The sequence below is a fragment of the Ranitomeya variabilis genome, chromosome 3 (assembly GCF_051348905.1).
Source record: "Ranitomeya variabilis isolate aRanVar5 chromosome 3, aRanVar5.hap1, whole genome shotgun sequence".
Taxonomy (NCBI): Eukaryota; Metazoa; Chordata; class Amphibia; order Anura; family Dendrobatidae; genus Ranitomeya; species Ranitomeya variabilis.
This window is the reverse complement of record NC_135234.1, coordinates 421,792,900-421,806,244: the sequence shown is the minus strand read 5'-3', so window position 1 is coordinate 421,806,244 and position 13,345 is coordinate 421,792,900. Positions and strand designations below refer to the sequence as shown.

General features: G+C 43.5%; 1 protein-coding gene across 7 annotated transcripts in view; it reads left to right on the top strand.

Annotated features, from left to right (window-relative positions):
• Positions 1-13,345, top strand: part of RPH3AL (rabphilin 3A like (without C2 domains)) — a 937,664-nt gene that overhangs the window by 268,390 nt on the left and 655,929 nt on the right. Inside the window, exon 1 of one of the 7 annotated variants that reach the window (XM_077296354.1) lies at positions 11,501-11,794. The exons of 3 other annotated variants lie outside the window; for them this stretch is intronic. The gene's annotated coding sequence lies outside the window, so the exon portion shown is untranslated. Of the gene's footprint in view, positions 1-11,500; positions 11,795-13,345 lie in introns of those variants that run through there. 3 more of the 7 variants (XM_077296353.1, XM_077296347.1, XM_077296348.1) reach the window with 3 other exon arrangements.

Genomic DNA, 13,345 nt, shown 5'->3' with positions numbered 1-13,345 from the left:
TATCGCCCTAACAGAGCTTCCACTTGCTGGACCTACTGTCGTGTGAGTACAGTGAATTTGGCCCGCATTTGTTCTAAAATTCATAGGCCCTTTTGCAGGTGTTGAGGCTTGGGCACCAGTGTAGTATCTACAGCTACCGTCCAAGGGTCCTCCTGTTTTACTATCAATTGCACGGCGTGTGATGATATCAATTCATCTGGCATACCCACTAATTGGGCCACTTCACTTCTGGGTTGGAGCGTGATGTCACTATACCCTAAGTTGACACAATGGAGAAGGACCATACCGTCATGTACAGTAGCTAGCATGCACACCAATAATAGTCCCGGAGGTACATGTTCTGCATTGGCAGGCTCAATCTGAACTTTGACTCCTTCTAAAGGGGTACAGGCCCGGACGGGCAGAGTAAGCACTGTTTGTCCTGGTGGCAGCACTCGATTGACTGAAGCTGGAGCAATTACCTTCCCTAGTGTTTTCCCACTGCTGGATGTTTCTTGGGCTTGAGCCACTTTGATTAGCTGTTGGAAGACCCTCCACTGTGGGGTGCGAGGGCTCAATGTCGAAGAAACTTGTATGGAGACTCATTAATAAGAAAACTCCCGAATTCTTTCAACACGTTCATGCCTAGCGTGACAGTGTATCCTTTGCTCACATCTTGAGCTGTCAGAACCACACCTTTTAGCCCTATATCTTTGCAGAACACCGTAATGTGCATCCAGACCACCCCTGCGACCGGGATGGGCAGGTGATTAGTAGCTGTCAACTTGATCACTGGGCACCATTCAGGTCACGTTCCCTCTGTGAAATGTCAGCGAAAAAATGCTTTGGGTATCGTGGTCACCTGTGAGCCCTTATCGACCAGACAGCGTACAGCGCGGCCATCCATTTCAGCCCAGGCAAGAGGACACATGGAAATGAGATTTGTGAGACTTCTTGTACTCCTCCTTGACTGTTTAAGCTCCGAGCGGCATCCCCCAGACTCAGAGCCTCCTAGTTTAATGGATGGCATTGCAGAGGCCAACTCTGTCGGGTGCAGCTCCGAGCTATATGTCCGGTTTCTCCACAGTTGTAACTTGTGAGGGGTCCTTCTCGACGAGGAGAAGGACCGGCTCCTGTACTCCGGTGAACTTGGGGCGACAGTGAGCATTTTTTTAAAAGTGCATTCATATATTGAGTTACCGTCTCCACCTCTTTTTGAACCCGGTAGAACAAACGCATACGCAACTCCCCTATGTCCGTGGAGTCCCCATGGTTCTCCTCTAAAATCTGTAATACTTAGTCAAAGGTGTCTCACGCCCGGGGGTGGGGTCGTAGCAGTGTCAGACTGAGGTGTGGAGGACACAACAGTAACATTGACTTTGAGGGGCCCACTTTTTACCTGCATACAAATATTACACTACCCTCATTCAGAACTAAACCTATATCTCTATATAATAATAAGCTGGGTAGTTTGGTTAATAAATGATGAGATGCTTCTTTTTTCTGTACAGAGTGAATCAATTGAATTATGCCAAGTAGTGCCCAAACAGAGGGGTTAGGGGCCCAGATCTGCACAGGGGCCCTCCAGGCGATTCCCCTGCTACCCTATGGACCAGTCCAAGCCTGGGTCGTAGCATGACAGAGTCCCTTGCTTTCCCATCTAAAGCCATCTTGGCAACCTCTGCCTCCAGTGCAGGGGTCATGGGATGCATCCTCATCATCCCCCTGACCCATTCTGTCCAGCTCCACAGCATAGCATTCTTTCCAGTAAACTTCAGGAGGTTGTTTAGCATGACCCTCAGGGATATACCAGACTTAGGGCCCCCCCCCCAACAGCTTGGTCTGCCGCCTCTGTGCTGCTGAACGACATCCTGCCGACTACGCCAAGTGTAGAATTGCAAGGATCAGGATGTCATCAAGGACAAGAGGCAGATCAAGGGTTAACAAGTTTATTAACAGATATAAACTCCACAGGGAGAGCAGGGGTATGGGAGGGAAAGGTTATAATGTTTTGGGAACTGGAGGGGAGAACAGGGTAAACCGGTGTTAGGAGAATGTTCAAAAAAGGGGAAAGAAAAGTACAACTTATCAGTCTGTCGGCTTCTTGATTACACTGTCTCGGCTCGGGTTCCTACGATGGCACCGACAACAGCGGCACGTGATGTCTCTGGGTTGTCCTGGAGAGACGAAGGTCAGGTTCCTTGATGCAGAAGGAGAGTCTTTGCGTTCCTAGGAGGGTTCCCGTACCCGTGACTTTCTTGTCCTGGTCTCAGTACTTTGTACAATGTCACCTGAGCATAGTTCTGCTCTGCAGTGCGGGCGGGAAAGGAGTCGGTACGTTTTGGCTCAGTCACCTGTACAAGGCTAGGCCACACGCACGCAGCAGTCACTGGTCTCACGTGCGAGTCACCTACCGACATGGTGGACATCGGGAGAGTCGCTGTCTGATGTCCGCGAGCCATTGACACAATTACAGGGGTTGTGCTAGGTGGACCTATGCTTGCAAGATGCTCCGCTCTCAAGGCCTGCTCCTAACACTGCTGCGCACTCAGTCTTCCTGCCAGAACTCCTGCCACGCGCAGCCCTTTTTTTCTTTGATTCGCCCCCTGCTGACAAGTGTAAAGGTCGGTCCGGGCCAAAAAGCTCTCCCCATGCAACAATGGTGACAGTCCCAGCAGTTCCGGAACCGGTGCAAGAAAGGTACCCCCGGTTCGGTTCATCTTACACACACACACAGCAAAGATCGTTACATGGACATTACATGTTTCTTTTAAAGACATATTTAGCAATTCATTGTTTGGTTTTAGTTGAAACTCTGCAATGTCTTTTCAATGGCAGTTCAAAAATCGAAACTAAAATCTGCCTTTTAACCCCTTCATGTCCTTGGATGACGTATCCATACTTCCACCGACCTTGGACGTATAGAAATGCCCAGGTGATTCTGCTCCTGTGTTACTGCGATTCAGCTCCTTTGTTAGCGCAATTGCCACTGGGTGTTCAGCTGATATGACAGCTGACACCCAACGCTCACTGCCTGGACCTTCACTTCCAGCAATTTAACCCAATAAATGCTGCACTTGCAGGCAGGCAGAGGGATGAGGCCCCCTTTGCTCTCCGATCGATGCTCCTGCAACATTATCGCGGGGATATGATCATTTCCATGGTAACCCGATGTCGTCATGACGACATTTGGATCAACAGTGCTAGCAAGGTTGTTGCACCATGCTCAGAGCATGGTGTATCAGGCTTGTTTGGCAGTGTAGCACTGCCAGTTTATAAAGCATAAAAAAAGTATGCGTTTGGTTTCGCCATGTCCGAAATGACCCATCCTATGAAATTGTCACACTAGTGTGCATACATGCGTGGTCCGCCACAGTTTTGTGCACTTCTGAAAATAAGGACACGGCTGAACAGAGGCCATACAGAGTCCAAAGCAACTCTTCTGCCTTATTATAGTGAATGGATGCCTCGGAGGTTTCATCTGAATCACATGACTTGGAGATTTAGATGGAAACCGAAATCCAAGAGCTCAGCATAGAAAGCAGGGTAAATATGATCCAAAATGTTATGTAAAATGTTCCCAACAAAAGCTTCAAATGAATCCACAAAAAACACAAATTCCCACTCAGGTCCATCATCTGTTATTTGAAATTTGGGGGCTCCCATGTTACTGATAGTACAAAGACCCTAAAAAAGTGAAACTACTCCTTGCCCCCAAAAGAAATTCAGCAAATTCTGCACTCCCAAATCCAAATGCCCCCCCCTCCCTTCTGTGCCCCAGTATGCCCAAAACACATTTAGAGTCCACGTTTGGCATTCCTATAGTGATGAGAGCCTGCTTAATTTACAGAGGCATGTCTTCAGAAGCACGACCTGGCACTATAATGTACTGGTCACTACAATGGTAGTATGAAATTTTCACTCAGCAACATCCACTGCTACTTGATTCTGGAAAATACCCATAGTGTCAAAATCATCACTACACCTGTAGATAAATTTCAAAAGCGGTATAATTTGCAAAATGGGGTCACTTTAGGGGGTATTCTGCTCTTCTGGCACTTAGGGGCTCTGCATATGGAGTTTGCAACCTATTATAGGAAAATCTGCAATCCAGGAGGCAAATAACACTCCATCCCTCCTGAGTCTCGCCATTTGGCTAAGCAGTACTTTACAGCCACATATGGGGTATTTATGGGATAATTTTTGGTGCCATTTTTACCCATTTTCCAGTGTGAAAATGTAAAATCCTGGGCTAAAACAAAATTTGGGTGATAAAAATGTAGTTATTTTTTCTTCACTGCCCAATGGTATAAAATTCTGTGACACACCCATGGTGTCAATATGATCACTGCATCCTTAGATGAATTAATTGAGAGGTGTAGTTTGTAAAATGCGGTCACTCATGGGGGTTCTGTTGTCCTGGCATCAGCAAGCCATAACAGTAAAATCTGCACTGTAATATGGCGCTCCATCCCATCTGATCTTTGCACTGTGCCTGAAAAGTATTTCCCGATTACATTTAAGGTATTGGCGCAATCAGGGGAAATTTTTACTACAAACTAAGGTCATTTTTTTCCGACTAGCCCTTAGTAAAATTGGGGCAAAATTTAAATATTAGTGGTAAAAATGTAATTATTCTATCTTGTCCACCAAATGGTATAAAATTCTGTAAGGCACACGTGGTGTCAATATGATCACTGTACCCCTAGATGAATTCATTGGGGAGGGTGTAGTTTGTAAAATGAGGTAACTTATATGAGTTTTCTGCTGTCCTGGCACCTCTGGGTTTCTGCCAATATGACATTGCACTTTCAAACCATTCCGGCAAAATCTGAACTCCAATATGGCTCTTCTTCCCTGAGCTTTGTGCTGTGCATCAAAAGTAGTTTTTGACCACATATGGGGTATCGGTGTACTCAGAAGAAATTGCTCAAAAAGATGGGTGTCAATTTTCTCATGCTTTCCTTGTGAAAATGACTGTAAAATTCTGTGAAGCACCTGTGGGCTCAACGTGCTCGCCACACATCTAGATACATTCCTTGAGGTCTGGTTTCCAAAAATGGGGTCACTTGTGGGGGGTTTCCACTGTTTAGGCACATCAGGGGCTCTACAAACACGACATTACATCTGCAGACTATTCCATCAGTGTCTGCATTCCTTCCTTTCTGAGCCCTGCCGTGTGCCCAAACAGTAGTTTTCCTCCACATTTGGGGTATCTGTGTACTCATGAGAAATTGCACAACAACTTTTGGGTTCCATTTTCTCCTGTTACCCTTGTGAAAATAAAAAATGGGGCTAAAATAACATTTTTGTGGAAAAAATTAGATTTTTTTATTTTCACGATTTAACTTTATTAATTTCTGTGAAGCACCTTGGGATACAAGGTGCTCACCACATATCTAAATAAGTTCCTTGAGGGGTCTAGTCTCCAAAATGAAGGATCTCCACTGTTAAGGCACATCAGGAGCTCTCCAAATGCAGCTTGGCGTCCGCTCTCGATTCCTGCCAATTTTGCGTTCAAAAAGTCAAACTGTGCTCCTTCCATTCTAAGCCCTGCTGTGCGTCCAAACAGTAGTATTCCCCAACATATGGGGTATTGGTGTGCTCAGGAGAAATTGCACAACACATTTTGCTTTCCACTTTATCCTGTTAACCTTGTCAAAATAAAAACATTTGGGTTGAAAGTAACATTTTTATGAAGAAAAATTAAATGCTCATTTTCCCTTCCACATTCCATTAATTTCTGTGAAGCACCTGAAGGTTTAATCCATTTCTTAAATGGGGTTTTGAGCAGATTGAGGGATGCAGTTTTTAGAATGGTGTAACTTTTGGGTATTTTCAGTCATATAGACCCCTCAAAGTCACTTCAAATGTAATGTGGTCCCTAAAAAAATTGTTTTGTAAATTTTGTTGGAAAAATGAGAAATCGGTGGTCAACTTTCACCCTTTCTTGCTTCCTAATAAAAAAAAACTTATGCTTCAAAAATTGTTCTGACAAAAAGTATACATGTGGGAAATGATATTTATTAACTATTTTGTGTGATATAAGTCTGATTTAACCTCTTCCCGACCCCCGCCATACTAGTACTGCGCTGCAGGAGGTGTATTTCTGACCAGCGCAGTACTAGTACGGCGCCGCCATTTTCCGGTCACCACACGGCATCGCACAGTGACCGGGTTCCGATGGCTGCTGTCCATGACAGAAGACCATCTCCACATGTAGCCCCGGGGGGCTGCACTGCCCCCGACATCGGCGATCGCTGTGATTCGCTGGTCAATTCTGACCAGCCAATCACAGCAATTAAGCAATAGTTATATAAAAAAAAGCATGTGACCGGCTGTGATCTGTGCTGAAAGACGTAGCACCAATCACAGCCATCACAGTGGGTGGGGTGTTCACCACGTCACCTCACCTGATTAACCCCTATGGTGCTGATTGGCTGAACAATTAGCCAATCAGCGCCAAAGGAGTTAATTTAAAATAGCGATCACCGCCCTGCACGCCATTTTTCTCTCAGAGTTGGAGAGTGGTTGTCCAAGCCCCTCTGATTACCTGAGTCAAAGAATCCATTGGTGGCCAGAGTGATCAACCCAGTGATCTCCTGCCTCCTGCTTCATCCTCCAGCTCCTGCTTCCTGCTGTGCTCTCTGCTTTTTTGCTGTGATCTGCCTGCTGTGTGACTCCAGTGATAACAGCAGAGCAGCAGCACCTCCCCCACCCCTTTCCCATCCCCCATCCCTGTTCCAGTACCCCCCCTCCACCCTCCAATTGATTTTTTTTGCACTTTTTTCCTGTGCGCAGCCTCCCGCGCAGAGCATTTGTGCTCTTCACGTGACCGCAGCGCTCTGATCAGTATCGCTGCTGATCAAAGGCTGCGCCACAGGGATTTTTCTCTTTAGCTAGTTAGCGAAGCCGACATCACAGTCAAAGTGACGTCCGATTTTTTATTTTTAGAAAAAAATAATAGTAGTTAGTACAGTTTAGTTTTAGACGTAGCAAGGTAGCGTAGCCGGCGTCAGTGTTTGGTGACGTCCCCTTTCCCAGTCCCCCATCCCTGCTCCAGTACCACCTCCCCCACCTCCAATTTAATTTTTAGCGCAGCTTTTTTGCGCTTTTTTTGTGTGCGCTGCGTCCTGCGCAGAGCATTTGTGCGCTTCTTGTGTCCGCAGCGCTCTGATCAGTATCGCTGCTGATCAAAGACTGCGCCACAGGAATTTTTCTCTTTTTAGCTAGTTAGGCTAGGGTCACATTGTGTTATGTGGCATAACGCGGTGTTAACGTAGTCCGTTAACGCCGCCATAGCCTGTAATGGTGAACGTGTCGCTAGCGCCGCCCACATTGGGCGGTGCGCTAGCGATGTGCCGTCATTTGAGTGACGGCCCGCGAACACTGCTTGCAGCGTTCGCGGTCCGTTCCTCGCTAGCGCAGATCGGGGATCTGCGCTAGCGGGATCGGCTAACGCGATCCCTTTTGGGACATTGCGTTAGCGCAGTGTGTAGCACTATGCGCTAAACGGACTGCCTTAACGCAATGTGACCCTAGCCTTAGTGTAGCGGACATCACAGTCTAAGTGGCGCCCGATTTTTTTATTTAGAAAAAAATAATAGTAGTTAGTACAGTGTAGATTTAGATGGAGCAAGGTAGCGTAGCCAGCTTCACAGTGTGTGGTGACGTCCGATCTTGTAGGGAAAAAAATCGTACAGATTAGTTTTATAGGTAGTGTTTTAGGTGTTGCCAGCGTCTGTGTTTGTTGCTATCGACGGGTAATTTCTAGTGCATTAGGGGAGCGTACGTCACATTGTTGGTGATGTCCGTTTTTCTTTTGTAGAAAATAATTATTTGTGGTGGGTAAATTTATAGGGAGGGCATTAGTGTAGTGAACATCTAATTTTTTTTTACAAACTTTTTTTTTTACATCTGATTTTTCTTTTCATTTTTTTTTCTACATTTTATCTCTCTACTTTTTTTCTCTCTGTTTTGCTATAATACAGAGTACCCTATTACACAAGCCCCACACATTACGCATGTAAAAGCACCACTTACACACACATCCCCAGGGTTTGGGAAAAAAAAATAAAAATGGCCCATTCGTCAACAAGACGCTATTCACCAGAGGAGGCTTACACCATCCTTGCGTCCGACACGGATTCAGCCAGTGAGGAAGATCCCACATTCCTCTATTCCTCCTCCTCATCTGGTGAGGAAGGACCCAGAGCAAGGCGCCCTATGACCCAGGCAACTCCTGCAGCAATCGATCCCGTATGGATTGCACCCCCTGAAAATTTTCAGCCTGTCATTCCGGATTTCAGCAGCAGCTCAGGAATCCAGTTTGACACCACTGGCCTCACTGAAATTAACTTCTTCAAATTCTTTTACAGTGATGAAATAATAAATCTTATGGTGGCCCAGACGAACCTGTATGCCCAACAATTTTTCACCCAAAATACCATGTCATTATATGCCAGATGGACCCACGTAAATGCAGCAGAGATGGTGACGTTTTGGGGAATTTTGCTGCATATGAGCATAATAAAAAAAAAAAACAGAGATTCGTCAATACTGGAGTACTGATATTCTCTACAGTATACTGGTATTCCGCATTCCGCACAAAGAAACGTTTTGAAGGGATTCATAAATTTTTGCATTATAATGATAATGGTCGGTGTCCTTCCCGAGACGATCCTAACTTTGATCGTCTATATAAAATTCGGCCAGTGGTTGAACACTTCAGCAGAAAATTTGCTGAGGCGTAGACACCCCAGAGGGACTTCGCTATTGATGAATCTCTCGTTCACTTCAAAGGAGGCTAAAATTCTGACAATACCTGCCCAGTAAGAGGTTCAGGTATGGAATAAAGCTGTACATCTCAGGGTACACCCACAGATTTAGGGTCTATGAGGGGAAGGACACCCAAATTAACCCCCCTGAATGCCCCCCCCCGTCCGTCCTGGGGGTGAGTGGGAAATTGTGTGGGAATTGCTGCACCCACTGCTGGATAAGGGTTATCACCTCTACATTGATAACTTTTACACCAGCGTCCCACTCTTCAAGGCCCTCTCTGCCAGAGGTACAGTTGCATGTGGCACCATGCGAAAAAATGAGCGAGGCCGCCCTAAGCCGCTAATTGGGCAAACACTGAGAAAAGGGGAAATCAGAGCCCAATGCAGCAACAACATGCTGGTGGTCAAGTATAAGGACAAAAGGGATGTCCTTATCCTGACCACCATACACCGTGACAACCGCACCCTTGTCACTGTTCGTGGGACCACAACACAAGTCCCAAAGCCAGATTGTATCTTGGATTACAATCGGTACATGGGGGGTGGATCTTTCAGATCAGGTCCTCCAACCATACAGTGCCATGCGAAAAGCCAAAGTATGGTACAAAAAATTGGCCGTGCATATTGTACAGATGGCAATGTACAATGCTTTTGTGCTGTTCCGATCTGCAGGCAATACGGGGACCTTCCTTCAGTTTCAGGAGGTAGTCATCAAGGCCCTAATGTTTGGCACTCAGGGATGCTCAATACTTCTGAATCTGATAGTGCCCGTATTGTCCCAGGTCAACATTTCCCAGGACAGGTTCCCCAAACAGCGAGGACAGGACGATCACAAAAACGGTGCAGAGTATGCTCCAAGAGGGGAATCCAAAAGGGCACAATTTACCATTGTGAAACCTGCCCAGAGAAACCTGGCCTTTGCATTAAAGATTGCTTCAAAGCGTACCACATGTCCACAAATGAATGCAATTTGTTTATACCCTGTTGACACAACACACTTTTATAAATCTGATGTACCCCGCACATCTTACATATAACACCACATTATAAATTCATACACCAGTAAAACAAAAAGCATTATAATGAATACTATAAAAGTATGCCTCTAGATAAATTAATTCAGGGGTGTAGATTCCAAAATGGGGTTACTTGTGATTTTTTTATTTTCACGGCTCTACGTTCTTAACTACTGTGAAGCACCTGAGAGTTCAAAGTGCTCAACACATGGCTAGATAAGTTCCTTAAAGGGTCTAGTTTTCAAAATGGGGTCACTTGTGGGGGTTTTCCACAAGTGATTGTGTTTTAGGCACATCAGGGGCTCTTCAAACGCGACATGGCGTCCGCTATCAATTCCAAGCAAATTTGCGTTCAAAAAGTAAAAAGGTGCTCCTTCCCTTCTGAACCCTGCCGTGCGCCCAAACAGTGGTTTTCCCACACATATGGGGTATTGGCGTACTCAGGAGAAATTGCACAACAATTTTTGTCATCGACTTTCTCCTTTTACAATTGTGAAAAAATATAATGGTTGCTGAAAGATCATTTTTGTGACAAAAAGGTAAATGTTTATTTTATCCTTTCACGTTCCTTTAGCTGCTGTGAAGCACCTGAAGGGTTAATAAACTTCTTGAATGTGTTTTTTATCAGCTTGAGGGGTGCAGTTTTTAGAATGGTATAACTTTTGGGAATTTCTTTCATATTGACCCCGCAAAGTGACTTCAAATATGATGTGGTCCCTAAAAAAATGGTTTTGTAAAATTTGTTGAAAAAATGAGAAATCGCTGGTCAGCTTTTAACCCTTATAATTTTCTAAAGAAAAAAAAAAATTGATTCCAAAATTGTGCTGATGTAAAGTAGACATGTGGGAAATATTATTTATTAACTATTTTGTGTGATATGACTCTCTGATTTAAGGGCATAAAAATTAAAAGTTTGAAAATTGCAAAATTTTCTACATTTTCGCCAAATTTCCATTTTTTTCACAAATAAACGCAAGTCATATCAAGGAAATTTTACTGTTATAACAAAGTACAATATGTCACGACGAGAAAACAATCTTAGAATCAGTGGGATCCGTTGAAGCGTTCCAGAGTTATTACCTCACAAAATGACAGTGGTCAGAAGTGTAAAAATTGGCAGGGTCAGAAAGGTGAAAACAGGCTGGGTCTTAAGGGGGTTAAGGGCATAAAAATTAAAATTTTGAAAATTTAAAAATTTTCCAAATTTTTGCCAAATTTCTGATTGTTTTACAAATAGATGCAAATCATATCATAGAAATTTTACTATTATTATGAAGTACAACATGACATGAATAAACAGTCTCAGAATCCGTGGGATCTGTTGAAGCGCTCCAGAGCTTATAACCACTTAAAGTGACACCAGTCAGAATTGTAAAATTTGGTCTGGTCAGGGAGGTGAAAACAGTCTAGGGGGGTTAAAGGGGTTAACAACACTACAGAAATGCACAGTGGGAACCTTGTTCTAGCCTTTGTCCATATGGTCATTAAGTGTTTTTCTGCATCGTCATAGAAACAGAAACCTTAATTGATGAAGTATTGTCAAATCCATTGTGTGCTTTTTTGGAAAGAGAAATCTGTTTTTCAGATTTATGTTAAAATGTATTCAATATTTAAGTCTTCCCTATGTAAGTAGAAATATTTTTAGCCCTGCTCATTCACAGTATTGTAGACTAATAGAGGAATGGTGCAGGATCCTTCTTTTCTGTTCTAAGCAAACAGGAACCTCTCCTTTAGATCTTGTGTGCCTGCAGCTGCTGTACCTTTAACAAGTGCACACTGTTCAAGTAGTAACAGGATGTTAGTTGAACAATTGTACCACGTGATAGTCTGCTCCCAGATTCTCAACTGTTGGGAGGATCTATTTTCTTTTTTCAGGCGTGGATTTCCACTGTAACATTTCCACCTAGTAGCAAGATCTAAATCCACAAGCAGGTGGTAAATGTTTCAGCTCGGTTAACTTCACTCTGGCTTGTAATGAAAGGGCAGTCCATAAACGGCAAGCTGTAAAATATACCACAGGTAAGGGGTTAATTCTTCTATTTTTTACATGTTCAAGTTCAATGTAGTGTAACTTTTCATGGTGAGCAGAATAGATATACAGGTGGCAGAAATGAATGGATTATTGGCAGAGAGACGCGTTCTAAAGCAAAGTAAAAACAAAACAACTTGTATTAAGAATGGTAGCAATCTGCTGAGAGAATAGTTCTCATCAGTTGTGCTGTTATGAAAAGCAGTACATTTTAAAAGCTGATTTGTACACATGCCATACTATTCAATGATTTTTCCCTACAGGCTTCAATGGGGAACCTGAATGCAATGCATGAAAAAGTGTTGAAATTTTCAATGGCAGTCTTTTTGCAGTAAAGAAGCATTAAAAAATGCTGCTCCAAATCTGCACCAAAAATGTATAAATCTACGTTCCCACAATGGGCAGTTGGTGAGTTTTTGATTTTGCAGATTTTTTGCATAATTTCTGCACCTATTAGGCTGCATGCATTTGCGCTGCATCCAAAATGTTGCGTTCTACATTGGAAGCACAGTGGATGGGATTAATACTGCGGAAACACACCAGTGGTGCAGATTTACTGTATGAGCTGCATCATGTTAATTATCTGCAGCGGTGAAGCTGGTTTCTGCTGCGTCGTTTCCCTCCCCATAGCCACTCATTAGATGCAATAAATCGGAATGGTTCACTAAGAACATGCGGATTAAACTGCATGATTAGAACGTAGCATTTTGGAGGCAGCGAAAATGCACTGGAACCAAAACGCTGCTATTCCTGATCGTGAGCACATAGCCTAAGGCTATTAAAAGCTGGAGAATAGAAAGTAACGAGAAAGTGCAAAAAAATACACCCATTTGTTTTTACTTATTTTTCACTGCTTTTTTTTGGTTAGTGAAATTAACTTTATTAGCCATATACTGTAGACAAATTAAACTATCTGCACCAAAAACACAGCAAAACCTGCTTTATGTAGCTTTTTTTTACAGCCAAGAGAGCAGTTTTCAGGCACAGAAAAAATGCGGCAAAAATAGCTTTAGGTAAATTATGGTAGGTTACTTGCAGTTTTTTACATGCGTTTTTGTCTCGTTTAAACTGTTATGTTTTTGATACTTCCTGGTATTTGGCTTTTCAAAACTTTGATACAATCATGCTTCGTTTACATGCGTTTTTTACCTGTGGATTTTCAGCATATAATGCAATTCTACGGGGAAAAATACACATGAAACTCAGCGTGTCCGCAGCAGAAATTGACATGTTGCAGACATAAAATAAAATGTAATGCTGCATTATGTTTTCAACTGGCAAACACGGTACCAAACCCCTTTATTTCTTTAGACTTCAAAAATGCACAGCAAATCAGTTTATGTAGTGTAAAAAAATAAAAAAGTCCTTGTAAGCCAAAATATGCAGTGTCAAAAACTCATTATGGGACTTACCCTAAAAAGGGAGAAAATCCAGATTGTATATTTTGGTGCAGATACCTACTGAAAAGAATGCTGCAGAAAGTAAGCAGCTGTTTTGACTGTGGGAACATGGTTAATGGAGCTTTTTTTTATCGTCAATTA